The following is an 18,545-nucleotide window of genomic DNA, read 5'->3' as shown; positions in this document are numbered from 1 at the left end:
AGAGAGAATCAGCCGAAGTACCACTTGTGACCACAGGAGGGAGCTCTGCCACAGAATTCACAACAGTGTACTACGGAGGACAGAGAATGAACTTCAATCCAATATTGCGGCCAGCATGCAGCCAGCGGGTAAGGAAAGGGTGAATCAAACACCCGAAAACTCCGCCCATATGACCGAAAACCGGTCCCGCCAAATTCAGGTGACAGGTTCCCTTTAATTCCCATGGACGGAATAGTACGTCACATGCGATCAGCTGCGTTCTCGGGGGGGATCGCGGCCGGGTGTCAGTTGATTATCACAGCTGACACCTGGGACTAAGTTCCAGGAGCAATCACGGACCGCTCCCAACACTTTAACCCCTGGAACACTGCGATCAAACAAGCGTTCGGTGGCATAGAGAAGCACTACGCAGGGAGGGGGCTTCCTGCGTTCTTCCCTGAGACACTCAGAACAACGCGATGTCATCTGAGGGTTCCTGCCTGCAGACCCCCAGATCCAAGATGGCTGCTGGGTCCTGCAGGGAGGTGGTTTGTAAGTGCCTACTGAAAGCAGGACCTGAGAAGCCTCCTTCACTGCTTGTCAGATCACTGATCTTAAACAGTGCTGTGCAAACTGTCAGATCAGTGATCTGATTTTATACAGTGATGTCCCACCCTGGGACAATGTAAAAAAAATTATACTGTGAAAATATTTTAATAATATTCCTAAATAAAGAAAAAATAAATAAATATTGTTCCAATAAATACATGTTTTTATGTAAATAAAAAAACAATAAAAGTACACATATTATCACCCCATCCGTAATGAAACCGACTTATAAAACTGTCCCACTAGTTAACCCCTTCAGTGAACACCATAGAAAAAAAACGAGACAAAAAACAATACCACCGAACACAAAGTGGAATAACACGCAATCAAAAAGATGGATCTAAATAAACATGGCACTTCTGAAAACATCATCTTGTCCCACAAAAAACAAGCCACCATACAGCATCATCAGGAAAAAATTAAAAAAGTTATAGCCCTCAGAAAAAAGCAATGCAAAAATAATTATTTTTTATATAAAATAGTTTTTATTGTATAAAAGCGCCAAAACATAAAAAAAGAGGTATTGTTGTAATCGTACTAACCCGAAGAATAAAACTGCTTTATCAATTTTACCACACGCGGAACGGTATAAACATCCCCCCAAAACAAATTCATGAATTGCTGGTTTGTTCATTCTGCCTCCCAAAAATCGTAATAAAAAGCGATAAAAAAATGTCATGTGCCCCAAACTGGTACCAATAAAAACATCTACTCGTCCTGCAAAAAAACGACCTCACATGACTCTGTGGGCCAAAATATGGAAAAATTATAGCTCTTAAAATGTGGTGATGCAAAAACTATTTTTTGCAATAAAAAGCATCTTTGAGTGTGTGACAGCTGACAAACATAAAAACCCGCTATAAATAGTAAATCAAACCTTCCTTTATCACCCCCTTAGTTAGGGAAATATAAAAAAAAAAAATATGCATTTCCATTTTCCCATTAGGGTTAGGGCTAAAGTTAGGGTTGGGGCTAAAGTTAGGGTTGTGGCTACAGTTAAGGTTAGGGTTTGGATTACGTTTATTATTGGGGTTAGGGTTGGGATTAGTGTTGGGATTAGGGTTAGAGGTGTGTGAGAGTTAGAGGTGTGGTTAGGGTTGGGATTAGGGTTAGGGGTGTGTTTGGGTTAGGGCTGTGGTTAGGGTTGGATTAGGTTTAGGCGCGTGTTTGGATTAGGGTTGGAGTTAGAATTGGGGGGTTTCCACTGTTTAGGCACATCAGAGGCTCTCCAAACGCGACATGGTGTCCGATCTCAATTCCAGCCAATTCTGCGCTGAAAAAGTAAAACGATGCTCCTTCCCTCCCAAGCTCTGCCGTGCGCTCAAAACAGTGGTTTACCCCCACATATGGGGTATCAGCGTACTCAGGACAAATTGAACAACTTTTGCAGTCCGATTTCTTCTGGTACCCTTAGGAAAACAAAAATTTGGGGGCTAAAAAATAATTTTTGTGGGAAAAAATGATTTTTTATTTTCACGGCTCTGCGTTATAAACTTTAGTGAAACACTTGGTGTTTCAAAGTTCTCTCAACACATCTAGATAAGTTCCTTGGGGGGGTCTAGTTTCCAAAGTAGGGTCACATGTGGGGGTTTCTACTATTTAGGCACATCAGGGGCTCTGCAAACGCAATGTGACGCCCGCAGACCATTCCATCAATGTCTGCATTCCAAAATGGTGCTCCTTCCCTTCCGACCTCTACCATGCACCCAAACAGTAGTTTACCCCCACATATGGGGTATCTGTGTACTCAGGACCAATTGCACAAATTTGGGGTCCAATTTCTCCTGTTACCCTTGGGAAAATAAAAAATTGAGGGTAAAAAGATCATTTTTTTTTTTAAATATATGATTTTTTATTTTTATGGCTCTACATTATAAACTTCTGTGAACCACTTGGGGGTTCAAAGTGCTCGCCACACATCTCAATAAGTTCCTTAGGTGGTCTACTTTCTAAAATGGTGTCACTTGTGGGGGGTTTCCATTGTTTAGGAACATCAGGGGCTCTCCAAACACGACATGGCGTCCTATCTCAAGTCCAGCCATTTTTGCATTGAAAAGTCAAATGGCACTCCTTCCCTTCCGAGCTCTGCCATACGCCTAAACAGTGGTTTACCCCCACATATAAGGTATCAGCGTACTCGGGACAAATTTTACAACGATTTTTGGGGTCCAATTTCTTCTGTTACTCTTGGGAAAATAAAATATTGAGGGTGAAAAAAATAATTTTTGTGAAAACATTTTTTACGGCTCTACATTATAAACTGAAGCACCCCCCACATATGGGGTATGGGCGTACTGAGGACAAGTTATACAACAACTCTTGGGGTACAATTTCTCTTGTTACACTTGGTAAATTAAAACAAGTTGGATCTGAAGTAATTTTTTTGTGAAAAAAGTTAATTGTTTAAAAAAAAACATTCCAAAAATTCCTGTGAAGCACCTGAAGGGTTAATAAACTTCTTGAATGTGGTTTTGAGCACCTTGAGGGGTGCAGTTTTTAGAATAGTGTCACACTTGGGTATTTTCTATCATATAGACCCCTCAAAGTGACTTCAAAAGTGATGTGGTCCCTAAAAAAATAGTGTTGTAAAAATGAGAAATCGCTGGTCAACTTTTAACCCTTATAATGTTCTAACAAAAAAAAACTTTTGGTTCCAAAATTGTGCTGATGTAAAGTAGACATGTGAGAAATGATGCTTATTAAGTATTTTGTGTGACATATCTCTGTGATTTAACCCTGCTGTTCTGTTCGGTCTGGGGAGACCTATTTTGAACTTTGGTATTTTTTGGGGTGTTCAAGATGCGGTTCTGAAACTTGTGGTTGATTGACTTAAATGAGGATGGGTCGGTCGGCCACGGGTTTCAGAGCCGCATCTTGAATATTTTAAAGAATATTGAAGTTCAAAGTCGGTCATTTTTGACCAACAGAACAGCAGGGTTATGGGCATAAAAATTCAAATTTGAAAAATTGCAAAATTTTCAAAATTTCGCCAAATTTCCATTTTTTTCACAAATAAACGCAGGTAATATCAAAGAAATGTTACCACTGTCATGAAGTAAAATATGCCCCGAGAAAACAATGTCAGAATCACCAGGATCCATGGAAGCTTTCCTGAGTTATTACCTCATAAATGGACAGTGGCCATAATTGTAAAAATTGGCCCAGTCATTAACATGCAAACCACCCGTGGGGGTTAAAGGCTTAAAATGTGGCTTCCTGCAACTTTTTCCAGATGGTTAACATTAAAAATGCAGTGTGATAATGAGTCACATGAAGCATTAAATGATAAAGACAGATTATAATTCTGATCTTCTGAGCTTTAAATGAAAATTGTCCAGATATTGATATTCTTCAAAAATTAAGGATTGGTGGAAAATAATGTATCTTTACATTCATGTCCATATTTGCACGGTTGTACAGAACTCTCATTAACAATGTCAGAACACAATCAATGATAAAAAGGTTTGTAAACAAATGTGGATTCCTAAATTCTGTATCGCATGTTACAAAAAGACTCTTTCTTTGAATGTGCGCAATCCCTTGATTTTGCTAGAAAACATGAGAATCGTGAAAGGAAAATAAATCGAGTAAAATCTTAACAGAAGCTAGTATGAAAATCTCCTGAACTGAGTTATCCCCAAAATCAAATCGATGAAGTATGTAGGAAATTACATATTTGTTATAAGCCCTATCCAAAAGTCCACAGAAAGAGTTAAAAATTCAAAGTTCTGACCTTCACTCTACAAAAAGACAAATGACAGAAGCTGACAGACAGAAACAGGTGATTTCTGAGAGTGACATCATGGGGGGTGAATTGGGGTGTGCACGTATCTCTGATCCCACCAGACCTTAAAGGTATATTGCCCCCAAATCCTTTTCTCTATCTTTGCACATTTTGCACTGGGAGCGATCCAGCATCGATCTGCACCATTTACTCTGACTTTGCTACACTTGGATTGTCACCAAAAGGAGTGAGTTTTATGGTTTTATTTAAGAACCATTTTTTTGCCTATTTTTTTCCTATTACACTCACATTTTTCACTATTTTAATTCACTTGTAGCTACTTTATCCAATAACTTTGGCACATTTTTTAATTATTTATATCATTTTAATATACCGTTGTAACGGGGTCTAACAAGCTGGGGTACCTCTTTCAGTACCACCCCGTGTTTCAGGAGGTCCACGCTGCTTTTGCTGGATTCTGAATGAAGGATGCTGGCTAGAATTCCTTGGTTACGTGAGAGCATATAAAAGCTGACTGCTACCCCACGTATTTCCAGTCTAAAAGAACACACTTTATTTTCAGCACACAGAATATATAACACAGATACACAGGACAGGCCAATAGGAAAACAGCTGGCCAGACATACATTACAATAGCCGCAGGGGGCCGAAGCCTGCTGATATTTACTGTGGGAATTACAAAGGTGGGGGAGGTCAGAAAGAGAGTATCTTGTCCAGGGGCGCAGCCTGTGGACTGATGCATTTCACATGGAACCTATTATACATAATATATATACTGCATAACTTATTCTTGGTGCTGGGGTTCTGTAACAGCAGGTATTGTTGCTTTTGCTGTCAAACATGACGAATCATGCCGACCTGACGACCAAATAAAGTTCCGGACTTCTAGCTACGACCAGCGATGTCACAGCAGGATTTACTGTGGGATTTACAAAGGTGGGGGGAGGTCAAAAAGAGAATATCTTGTCCAGGGGCGCAGCCTGTGGACTGATGCATTTCACATGGAATCTATTATACATACATATACTGCATAACATTCTTGGTGCTGGGGGGTTCTGTAACAAAAGTATATACTCGAGTATAAGCCGACCCGACTATAAGCCGACCCCCCTAATTTTGCCACAAAAAACTGGGAAACCGTAATGACTCGAGTATAAGCCTAGGGTGGGAAATGCCGCAGCTACCGGTAAATTTCAAAAATATAAATATAGTAGGTTAAGTGTTTTTGAATATCCATATTGAATCAGGAGCCCCATAAAATGTTCCATAAAGTTTATGATGGGCCCCATAAGATGCTCCATATTAAAATATGCCCCATATAATCCTGCATAAAGGTTAATAATGGTAACATAAGATGCTCCATATACACATTTGCCCAATATAATGCTGCACAAACATTGATTATGGCCCCATAAGATGCTCCATAAAGATATTTGCCCCATATAGTTCTGCACAAACGTTGATCATGGCCCCATAGAGACACTTGCCCCATACAGACACTTGCCCCATATAGTGCTGCACAAACGTTATGGCCCCACACAGACACTTGCCCCATATAGTGCTGCACAAACGTTATGGCCCCATACAGTGCTGCACAAACGTTATGGCCCCATAGAGACACTTGCCCCATATAGTGCTGCACAAACGTTATGGCCCCATACAGTGCTGCACAAAAGCTATGGCCCCATACAGTGCTGCACAAACGTTATGGCCCCATATAGTGCTACATAAACATTATGGCCCCATATAGTGCTGCACAAACGTTATGGCCCCATATAGTGCTGCACAAACGTTATGGCCCCAAACAGTGCTGCACAAACTTTATGGCCCCATACAGTGCTGCACAAACGTTATGGCCCCATAGATGCTCCATACAGACACTTGCCCCATTTGCTGTTGTTGCGATAAAAAAATTAAAAAAATCACATACTCACCTCTCCGTCGCTCAGGCCCCCGGCACTTTCAATATTCACCTGACTTCGGTCCAGCGCCGCTCCATCTTCAGCACTGACGTTCAGGGAGAGGGCGCGCACTAACCATGTCATCGCGCCCTCAGACCTGAGCGTCACTGCACAATACGTTGAAGACGTGGAAGGAGTGGTGCCGGAACGGCGAGCAGGTGAATATCGCGCAGCGCTCCACTCCCCGTTATACTCACCTGCTCCTGGTGCGGTCCCTACACGTCTGTTCCCCGGCACCGGCAGCTTGTTCCTGTACTGAGTGGTCACCGTTACCGCTCATTACAGTAATGAATATGCGACTCCACCTCTATGGGAGGTGAAGCCGCATATTCATTACTGTAATGAGCGGTACCATGTGACCGCTCAGTACAGGAAGAAGTTGTCAGTGCCGGGGAAAAGACGTGCAGGGACCGCACCAGGAGCAGGTGAGTATAATTAGACAGCCCCCGCTCCCTCTTCCCTGCCGACCCCTGGGTATGACTCGAGTATAAGCCGAGAGGGGGACTTTCAGACCAAAAAAATGGGCTGAAAATCTCGGCTTATACCCGAGTATATACGGTAAAAATATTTTTTCTGCTTTCAATTCTTTTTTCTTTCTTTTCTTCTTTTGGGATCATGAATTGACACATAGCACAAAAGAAGACAGGCTTAGACAATTAATATTGTTTACGACTGGCGAAACCACTCCTGCAATTGATATTCTGGAAAATGTACAAACTAATATTAACGATGACCCATTTGCATTTGTGGTAAAATTTGAAGAGGCCTATAGGATGGTGATGGATCTTAGGCTTCTCCAGGAGCCAACATCCATGATCAGTTTTTTTGGAAAAAAAAGTTCAAATATTTAGATCCTGCCTCAGAGCAATTGGCTAGTGCTCAGCCATCATTACAAGAAGCAACAGTTTTTATTGACAACGTAAGGAGATCCATGAAACAAAATCAGGTCAAGGCTAAAATAGCTGTAGATCATGAGAAAGAAGACAATCAGCTGAAACTTAGACCCACAGTAACATCCAAGAAAAGAGATTACATTGGTCATAGAGGTAAAAATGCTACACAAAGGAACAATATCCATTATTATTTTTGTGGTATACCTGGACACTTAAAGTGGCAGTGCAGAAAATTCTTGAGAGCAGAATCAGAGACAGGTACACAAGGAACAGGTAAGCTTGGAAGGGAAAATGGACTCATGCCAAAATCATCCACCAAACCTTCCGCACCTCCATGACATTCTTCTGCACCCACTCACACTGACAACAAACGCAGTCACCGTATGCACCATTAATCAGACACATCAGAGAGATGACCGTGAAGGAGACTGAGTCCAGGGACAGAATTCCAAGTGCTTTTAAAAAGGACATTGGTCTTCTCCCATCTCCTCCATCTTTCTGACAAACACAGACTACTCATATACCCCATCCATTGGAATTTATGACTCGAGTTATATCACGGGTGTGTCACATCAGAGATTTGCTCATTGGTTGTCATTGTCTCCCAAACAAATTGAGGTAGATAAGGCCAAGTATGTTCTTTCTCAGTTGATGCAATATGAAGGGTGTAGTTAAATATGTATAGGTATGGATGTATGACTGGCAGTAATTACCATCTGTTCTGGGATGCCGATTTCACAGGGGTCACAGCATATGTTATTTTAAGAAGGCTGTCTTCAATCCCGCCAGTGGGCATTACAGAGAACCACACAGTGGAAACAATTCACACCTTCTGGCTCTTTTGAAGAGCGATGACAATCACAGCCTGACACTATCTATCTATGAGAAAGGTTACACAAAATGTATTCATTGGTGGAGTGACCATGGTCCAGTCACAAACCAGCAGTTGGAGTGTTAACATGAGAGGCTGGTCTAGCAATCTGATCTCTAGAGTAAGTCTATAAATTAGGACTACACACAAAGAAAGATGTTCACATGTGGGGGCAGCCAGGGAAGCTGATGTGAGCCATTCCATATTTCTCCCTCCCTCAGGGACAGAGTACCAGACTGCAAAGTTCGATATTTCTGTAAGTTTTCTCCCTTTTTGTTTTATCACAGTTTTTGCACATTTGTATGTCACTATTTATTTACATATTTTTATACCCATTTTTATTGTAAGCGTGGTACTTTTTCGCCCGTGTATTCGGTGAGTGATGACAGCGTGTATGAACGGGGTGTGTGGCCTGTGTCAGTGTGTAATTTATGCTTCCATTACTGCATAGGACAGAGGTTGAATGCTGGACTGAGTGAGAGGAGATAGATTAACCCTTGCAGATGCAACCCCAAGTCACATGCTGAGAAGCGGCTATGTGACAAATTGGTGGCAGAGCGGTGGGATAGAAGTTATTTCTATTAGAGCATTAGTGCATGGTGTAAGCAATTATTCCCTGTACTAAAGAATTGGTATCCTTGCGGTGAGTGCACCAGTTCTACAAGGTTCAACTCAGTGCTTATTTGAACATACTTGCAAACAGTTTCCCTTCCCCATTTTTCATTTCTGTCTTTTATTTGGCAAAGGCTGTTCATTGATGTGGCAGCCCAGTACAAGAAGCAGAGCAAAGAGACGCTGACTGACCTCTGTGAGCAGAGAGTAATAGAGACAGCCCGCAAATCCAAGGAACTACTGATATGCGCCTTTGTCGAGCAGGACATGGAGCAAAGCACTGAAGCATCTGGCCAAGGACAGAGTCCACCTAAGAGAGACCTATCAATGCCAGCTCTTGCACCAGAGATACCTTCTGGAGGTGCGAGTAATGCCAGTGCTGAGGAGCCTACAGACTTTACTTTACAAGTGGCCTTACAACAGCTGGGAACAAGTGATCCCAATCTGCGCATGCAGCTTATTCTACAGTACCGACAGGCTGCTGTTGCAGAACGCCCTGACCGGGCCGAGAGGCTGCAGAATGCAGAATGGCTCAAATAAAATTCAGATGGCTCAAAAAGAAAGGGGCAACATCCCGCAGCTAACCCCCTCAAAGGATATAAATCCAAGGAAATCACGTCTGGAAACCTACCTTTGGGGGTTTGAAAAAAAACCTGCAGCCAATACCATCTACCCCATGAGTAGTGGGCACAGTATCTAACCCCAGGGCTTAGAGGCAAAGCCCTGGAAGGTTTTGCTGGCCTCCCACCAGACCTAGATGTGAACTATGAGGCAATAAAAGAGGCCCTGATCAGGAAATACAACCTATCCCCAGAAGCGTATCAGAGAAAGTTCCGTAACCTACAAAGTGGAACAGCTGACAGCTATGCAGATGTTGTGAGCACCTTGAGAACCACGTTCACCCAATGGATCAGGGGACTTTCTGTTAACAGTTTTGAGGACTTATCGAATCTTATGGTCAAGGATCAATTTCTTCACATGTGCCCCACGGATGTATGACAATTTGTGTGTGATCGAAAGCCACAAACTGCGGATCAGGACGCAAAGATTTCTGACTGTTATGTGGCTAACAGGATGTCTGAGGTACAGAAGCCATCGGGACTCATCTGGAAGGGAGGTAAGCCAAACGGGGACCCTTGTCCATCTGCCAGCCAATCACCAGTGCGATCCAAGCCCACTTCCTATGGAGTCCCGTGGACTAGACATTCTTTAGGTGATGCACAGCGGCACTTCTCCTGCAACAATGTGGGACATGTCAGCGCAGTTTGCCCTGATAGGGAGAAACGCCCAGTCACAATCACAAAGCCGTCTGGGCCCCCACCTTCTGTCCTCTTTGTGGCCGGCTCCGATGTGAGTACTAATGAGAACTGTCAATCTGTCACTGTTGGCAATAAAGTCCCCATTGGTCTCAGAGACACTGGGGCAGAGGTGACTCTGGTGTGTTCAGCAATGGTAAACCCTGCCGATACCATACCAGGAAAGACTATGTCTATCACCGGGATTGGAGGGCTCAGCCCTGCCATGCCCCGTGTGTACCTGGACTGGGGTGCAGGGAAAGGACTGAGAGAAGTGGGAGTATCAGAGGCTATTCCCACCAATGTGTTGCTAGGCACAGATTTTGGGAGGATTGTGTCCCACTATATTCCTCCCTTACAAGTAAATGCTACAAAGGTGGAAGAAAGCAACCCACCTGAGATCTCGTGCAAGGAGGGAAAATGTACTAATACACAGGAATGTATGTATGTGCCAGCTGTGACCCGGAGTCAGGCTACGGCTCAGACTCAACCCCAGAGATTAGAGGATGGGTCTCAGACAGAACTGCCAGAACAGGAGGACCACACTGTGGCCCCAGAGCCTCCTCACATGGCAGACCCAACAAGGTCCCTGATAACCGACACTGACCACCCAGCTTCAGACCAGGGCCTGGCAGTCACACTAGGCCAAGTGCTACAGACTGACAGTAAGAGCTTCCCGGAGGCCCTGCAGACAGATGTCAGTCTGAGGAAGCTCAGATATCTTGCAGACCAACCCCCTAAGGCTTCTTACAAAGAGAAAATATACTGGGAGCAGGGCAGACTGTATAAAGAGACTCTCCCCACCGTCACTACAGAACATTGGGACTGTGAAAAGCGGCTGGTCATTCCTTATCTATTTAGGGAACAGTTATTTAGAATTGCTTATGAAATTCCTCTGGCCGTACACCTTGAAATGCAAAAGACTAAAGCTCGCCTGACACATAACTTTTATTGGCCCAAGATGGGGACGGATATAGCCAATTATTGTCGATCATGTGTAGTTTGTCAGAGTTGGAAAGTTTGGAAATATACAGAAAGCCTCATTGATACCACTGCCAGTGATCAATGAACCTTTGCAACGAGTGGCCGTGGATATCATTGGGCCACTTGCAATACCTAGCAGCTCTGGCAAGAAGTTCATCCTCACAGTGGTGGACTATGCTACACGATACCTGGAAGCTATGGCACTGTCCTCCATCTGAGCCGACAAAGTGGCGGATGCTTTACTGACTGTGTTCTCTCGTGTGGGTTTCCCCAGGGAAATGTTAGCCAATCAAGGAACCCAATTCATGTCCAGTCTGATGGAAAGCCTCTGCGAGAAAAGTCAAGTTCTGCAAGAAAATTCAAGTGCAGCATTATGTGGCCACCGCCTATCATCCCCAAACCAACGGACTCTGTGAGCGTTTTAACGGAACATTAAAACTAATGCTCAAAATGCTGGTGGAGACTGAAGGAAGAGACTGGGAGCGGTACCTCCCTCATCCGTTGTTTGCGTACAGAGAGGTACCCCAGGCGTCTACAGTATTCTCCCCCTTTGAACTGGATTATGGGAGGAGGGTCAGGGGCCACTTGATTTGATTAAGGACTGTTGGGAGGGCGACCCCAAAACTACGGGCGTCTCGGTGGTCGAATATGTACTGCGGCTCAGAGAAAGAATGCAAAAACTGAGCAACTTGGCCCATGAGAATGTGACCCAAGCCTAACTCAACCAGAAGGTCTGGTATGACCGTAATGCCAGACTGAGGGCCTATGGAGGAGGGGCAGAAGGTTTGGGTGTCGGTCCCTATGTTACAGAATAAATTACAGGCCGCATGGGAGGGACCATACACTGTACACAAGCAGCTAAATGATGTTAATTATGTGGTGACCCTAGATGAACATGCAAAGTGTCAGAAAGTATTTCATGTAAATATGTTGTAAGTTCATCATGACAGGGAGACCTGTGTGTTACCTGTCTGTAGCCTGCCTGAAGAGGGGGAGGCTGATCGGTTACTAGATGTGGGGGCTGGAACTCAGTACATGGAGTCCCTGGAGTCAGCAGAGTTTAACCCTGAGCTATCCCACAGTCAGAGGTCTGAGCTGATGGGGGTTCTCAGTGAATTCACAGAAGTCTTCACAGGGAAGCTTGGAAGGACGCACTTGGCAACTCACCATGTGGACATTGGTACTAATCAAGAATAACTATGAAAGTCAGCTCACTTGTTTGAGGAATCTTCCACATCTAATCCCGCACGGAAAGGACAGAGCAGCCAGTATGTATAGAACAAAAAAAGTAAATCCAGCGGGAAATTGTCATATTGAATAAAATTTAAAAAATATATTTGTTCCAAAAGATAAAAATAGAATAATGGAGGTGAACCACTGCAGCATAATACAGCCTCAAGCGTGGTCACAGTCTTCGGGCAGTCTCACACGTCCAGATAATTCCGGTACCGGAAAAATCGGTACCGGAATTATCCGTGTCCGTGTGCCAGTGCGTTTCTGTGGCACATCAGTGTGGCACACGTGCGGCACACGTGTGCCGCCCGTGCCGTGTGCCCACTGGGTACCACACGCACCGTGCAGGAGACAGCGCTAAAGTTAAGCGCTGTCTCCTGCATCTGGTGCTGAAGCCGCGATTCATATCTTCCCTGCAGCAGCGTTTGCTGTAGAGAAGATATGAATAATCGTGTTTAAAATAAAGCTCCATGTCCCCCCACCCCCCGCTGTTATGTCTATCAATGGCCCGGCTATTATAGCAAAACTCGGAGTGAATAGCCGATAGTACCCCACAATTCCAAGAAACGCCCTCACTTGCATCTTGGAAAGCGGTTGTGGCCAAACTTGAATCATCTTGTTTATTTGTAGCTTAATTTCGCCCCTACCAACTACATAGTCTAGGTACTTGGCATATTTTTTCGGAATTATGGTGAACCCCGCATTTCTTAAAGCATCCAGAACCGTCTGTACCTCTGGCAGATGACTATCCCAGTCAGGGCTAAAGACCACAATGTCATCGATGTACGCTGCGGCATACTTCTTATGCAGAGTCAGGATCCGATCCATCCCCCTCTGGAAGGTTACTGGGGCCCACTGAAGACCGAAGGACATTCTGGTGTATTGAAAACATCCATCAGGCATCGAAAAGGCCATCTTCTCCTTGACACTATGGAACATGGGGATTTGCCAATAGCCCTTTGTCAGGTCTAGGGTTGTAATGTACCTTGTGGGACCAAGTCTCTCAATGAGCTCGTCCACATAAGACATCGGGTATGCATCAAATCTTTAGACTTCATTCAGCTTGCGGTAGTCATTGCAGAACCACCTCTCACCATCAGGCTTTGGCACGAGGATGATTGGATTCAACAATCCACGTTTGACTCCTCTATCACCCCGAGATCTAGCATCCTCATTTGAAGTCACCTCCTGACGGGCTTCTTTAGAGCTTGAGGTTCACCCTGACATGCGGATCCTTCAACACGTCATGCTTTACCACCTGAGTATGGCCGGACAGCTCCGAGAACAGGTCATGGTTTTGCTGCAACAGCTCCCGACACTGTTGCCTCTGCGCAGACGTTAGTCTCCACAACAGTGACTTCATCCACTGTGGCTTTGGGACTGGCTCCCAGGCAAGGGCCGTCCAGCGATTCTCACCAAGGTTTTAGCAAGTTCACCTGATAGACTTCCTGTGACCCGGCTGTGTACCTTGTATTTAACTTCACCCAGTTTTTCCACCACCTCATATGGGCCTTGCCTCTTAGCTAGGAACTTGCTCTCCACCGTATGGATAAGCACTAGTATGGGGTTCCTGGGCTGGTACTGCCTGAGCCTCGCTGATTGGTCATAGACCCTTGCCTGTGCCTCCTGTGCCTGGGGAAGATTCTCCTTCATAATAGTCATTACTTTCCCATACTCTCCTGCAGCTGCGGAACACGGAATAATATTAGGAAAAAGGAAAAAGACACAAGACGATAATACACAGATAGGAATAATAGAGAGGAAATATTGGAGAACAATACATGTAATATTCAGATGGATCCAATCATTGTTTTATAAACAAAATTAACTTATTAAACGAATAAAAACATGATGGAACAAAGCTCCGCTCCGTACACACACGGCTCTGCTCCGTAAATGTCGTACACACAAGGCTCTGCTCAGTACATGTCATAGACACATGGCTACGCTCCGTACAAACAACTCTGCTCCGTACATATTATAAACACGGCTCAGTACCGTACACCCTGTACACACGCAGCTCCACTCCATACACCCTGTACACAGGCAGCTTCTCTCCATATAACCCATACACACATGGCTTTGATCCGTACACCTCTTACATACGGCTCTGCTCCATACACACACGGCTCCGCTCCATACACCTCATACACACACGGCTCTGCTCCATACACCTCGTACACACACGGCTCCACTCCATACACCTCATACATACACGGCTCTGCTCCGTACACCTCATACACACACGGCTCTGCTCTGTACACCTCGTACACACACGGCTCTGCTTCATACACCTCATACACACACGGCTCCACTCCATACACCTCATACATACACGGCTCCGCTCCGTACACCTCGTACACACACGGCTCTGCTCCGTACACCTCGTACACACACGGCTCTGCTTCATACGCCTTGTACACACACGGCTCTGCTCCGTACACCTCGTACACACACGGCTCTGCTCCGTACACCTTGTACACACAAGGCTCCGCTCCGTACACCTTGTACGCACACGGCTCCGCTCCATACACCTTGTACACACACGGCTCTGCTCCGTACACCTCGTACACACACGGCTCCGCTCCGTACACCTTGTACACACACGGCTCCGCTCCGTACACCTTGTACACACACGGCTCTGCTCCATACACCCCGAACACACGTGGCTCCGCTTCATAAACTTCATATACACACGGCTCCACTCCATACACCTCGTACACACACGGCTCCGCCCCGTACACCTCATACGCACGCGGCTCAGCTACATCCACAATGTAAACCCCTCCTGACCCCACACATAAACTTCAGCTCAACCAGCAACATTATAACCAGCAGAGTCCTGCATACACTGAATCTCCCCGATCATGTGACCCCTGACTCCTCCCCTCCTGTGACCTCATCACAGGTCCTGTGCGCACAGAACTGCCATATATGTGGTGTGCGGCTCTGCAGGTGAAGGTATGTGGAGATTCCCCATTACTGGCGCATTAATAATAGAAATATATTGCTTGGTCTTCCAGACCTTATCTTGACCTCCACTGTTCCTGGTAACTGCTATTTATTAATTACATTACAACCTGAGGAAAGGACAACTTGTAAACACTTTGTTATCTTCTTCTATCCTCCTCCTGCTTTGTGGCCTCCACCATTGTCAGAGCTCGGCAGCTGCTTAGAGCCCATGGCTGCTGGTTTTTGGCACAAGGTTAGAGGCTGCTTTTTTTTTACAAAGCTGGGAAATTTGCATCACCTGACCTTTCCTAACAATGAACAAGCGATAACCGTAACAGGTTAATTAAGGTGTGAAACCTGGGCCAAAGTCATCTGAGCGCACACATCTCCAAGCCTGCCCAAACTTTTTCATCACCGCCTTTTCCTTTTTGTACTTTTTAAAATGTCTCTCTCTCTCTCCCTCTCCCTCTCCCTCTCCCTCTCCCTCTCCCTCTCCCTCTCCCTCTCTCTCTCTCTCTCTCCTAGGTGGTGGCCCGATTCCAACGCACAGGGTATTCTAGAATATGTATGTATGTATGTATATAGCAGCCACATAGGATATAGCACAGGCTATGTACCAAACAGTATATTAACACAGCCCACGCAGTATATAACATTGCCCACGTAGTATATAACATTGCCCACGTAGTATATAGCAGCCACATAGTATATAACACTGCCCACATAGTATATAACACAGCCCATGCAGTATATAAAACAGCCCACATAGTATATAACACTGTGGGTACCATTTCCCTGTTTAAAAAAATAATTAAAGTAAAAAATAGTTATATACTCACCCTCCGGCGTCCAGCGAAGCTGTGTCGATGCGCACGCGGCAGCCGCCAGCTTCCGTTCCCAGGATGCATTGCAAAATTACCCAGACGACTTAGCGGTCTCGCGAGACCGCTAAGTCGTCTGGGTAATTTTGCAATGCATCTCTGGGAACGGAAGCTGGTGGCAGCCGCGCGCACGTCGACGGACGACGGAAGGTGAGAATAGCAGGTTTTTTAAATTTTTTATTATTTTTCACATTAGATCTTTTTACTATTGATGCTGTATAGGCAGCATCAATAGTAAAAAGTTGGTCACACAGGGTTAAAGGGAACCTGTCACCCCGAAAATCGCGGGTGAGGTAAGCCCACCGGCATCAGGGGCTTATCTACAGCATTCTATAATGCTGTAGATAAGCCCCCGATGTTACCTGAAAGAGGAGAAAAAGACGTTATATTATACTCACCCAGGGGCGGTCCCGCTGCTGGTCAGGTCGGATGGGTGTCTCCGGTCTGCTGCGGCGCCTCCCATCTTCATTACAAGACGTCCTCTTCTGATCTTCAGCCACGGCTCCGGCGCAGGCGTACTTTGCTCTGCCCTGTTGAGGCAGACAAAGTACTGCAGTGCGCAGGCGCTGGGCCTCTGACCTTTCCGGCGCCTGCGCCGCGATTTTCGGAGTGACAGATTCCCTTTATTAGCAGCGTTAACGGAGTGCGTTACCCGCGGCATAACGCGGTCCGTTAACGCTGCCATTAACCCTGTGTGAGCGCTGACTGGCGGGGATTATGGAGCGGGCACCGGGCACTGACTGGACGGAAGTAGGGAGGGACTAATTCTCGGCTGGACTGTGGCCGTCACTGATTGGTCGCAGCAGCCAGGACACGCAGCTGGCGAGACCAATCAGCAACGCAGGATTTCCGTGATGGAAGTTGCAGACAGACAGACGGAAGTACCCCTTAGACAATTATATATATATATATATACATATATATATATATATATATATATATATATATATATATATATATATATATATATGTATATATATATATATATACAGTTATATGAAAAAGTTTGGGCACCCCAATTAATCTTAAGCTTAATGTTTTATAAAAATTGTTTTTTTGCAACAGCTATTTCAGTTTCATATATCTAATAACTGTTGGACACAGTAATGTTTCTGCCTTGAATTGAGGTTTATTGTACTAACAGAAAATGTGCAATCTGCATTCAAACAAAATTTGACAGGTGCATAAGTATGGGCACCCTTATCATTTTCTTGTTTTAAATACTCCTACCTACTTTTTACTGACTTACTAAAGCACTTTTTTTTGTTTTCTAACCTCATTGAGCTTTGAACTTCATAGCCAGGTGTATGCAATCATGAGAAAAGCTACTTAACCCCTTAAGCCCGGAGGGTGGTTTGCATGTTAATGACCGGGCCAATTTTTACAATTCTGACCACTGTCCCTTTATGAGGTTATAACTCTGGAACGCTTCAACAGATCTTGGCGATTCTGACATTGTTTTCTCGTGACATATTGTACTTCATTTTAGTAGTAACATTTATTCGATATAACTTGCGTTTATTTGTGAAAAAAACGGAAATTTGGCGAAAATTTAGAAAATTTCGCAATTTTCCAACTTTAAATTTTTATGCCCTTAAATCACAGAGATATGTCACGCAAAATACTTAATAAGTAACATTTCCCACATGTCTACTTTACATCAGCACAATTTTGGAACCAAAATTTTTTTTTGTTAGGGAGTTATAAGGGTTAAAAGTCGACCAGCAATTTCTCATTTTTACAACACCATTTTTTTTTAGGGACCACATCTCATTTGATGTCATTTTGAGGGGTCTATATGATAGAAAATACCCAAGTGTGACACCATTCTAAAAACTGCACCCCTCAAGGTGCTCAAAACCACATTCAAGAAGTTTATTAACCCTTCAGGGGTTTCACAGGAATTTTTGGAATGTTTAAATAAAAATGAATATTTAACTTTTTTTCACACAAAATTTATTTCAGCTCCAATTTGTTTTATTTTACCAAGGGTAACAGGATAAAATGGATGCCAAACATTGTTGTACAATCTGTACTGAGTACGCTGATACCCCATATGTGGGGGTAAACCACTGTTTGGGCGCATGGCAGAGCTCGGAAGGAAAGGAGCGCCATTTGACTTTTAAATGCAAAATTGACAGGAATTGAGATGGGACGCCATGTTGCGTTTGGAGAGCCCCTCATGTGCCTAAACATTGAAACCCCCCACAAGTGACACCATTTTGGAAAGTAGACACCCTAAGGAACTTATCTAGATGTGTGGTGACCACTTTGACCCACCAATTGCTTCACAGAAGTTTATAATGCAGAGACGTAAAAATAAAAAATCATATTTTTTCACAAAAATGATCTTTTCGCCCCCAATTTTTTATTTTCCCAAGAGTAAGAGAAGAAATTGGACCTCAAAAATTGTTGGCCAATTTGTCCTGAGTACGCTGATACCCCATATATGGGTGTAAACCATTGTTTGGGCGTATGGCAGAGCTCGGAAGGGAAGGAGCGCCATTTTACTTTTCAATGCAAAATTGAC

General features: G+C 44.3%; 1 protein-coding gene and 1 pseudogene across 1 annotated transcript in view; both read left to right on the top strand.

Moving 5' to 3' along the window:
* Window positions 1-9,217: 9,217 nt before the first annotated feature.
* Window positions 9,218-11,034, top strand: LOC138666475 (uncharacterized; annotated as a pseudogene).
* Window positions 11,035-15,092: 4,058 nt separating this feature from the next.
* The window catches only part of LOC138663464 (oocyte zinc finger protein XlCOF8.4-like), a 106,956-nt gene continuing 103,503 nt past the window's right edge, over window positions 15,093-18,545 (top strand). The window contains exons 1-2 of the mRNA XM_069749678.1: window positions 15,093-15,143; window positions 15,660-15,685. The gene's annotated coding sequence lies outside the window, so the exon portion shown is untranslated. The remainder of the gene's footprint in view (window positions 15,144-15,659; window positions 15,686-18,545) is intronic.

The sequence above is a fragment of the Ranitomeya imitator genome, chromosome 2, assembly GCF_032444005.1.
Source record: "Ranitomeya imitator isolate aRanImi1 chromosome 2, aRanImi1.pri, whole genome shotgun sequence".
Classification (NCBI taxonomy): domain Eukaryota; kingdom Metazoa; phylum Chordata; class Amphibia; order Anura; family Dendrobatidae; genus Ranitomeya; species Ranitomeya imitator.
The sequence above is the reverse complement of the archived record's forward strand: the minus strand, read 5'-3'. Positions and strand labels throughout refer to the sequence as shown.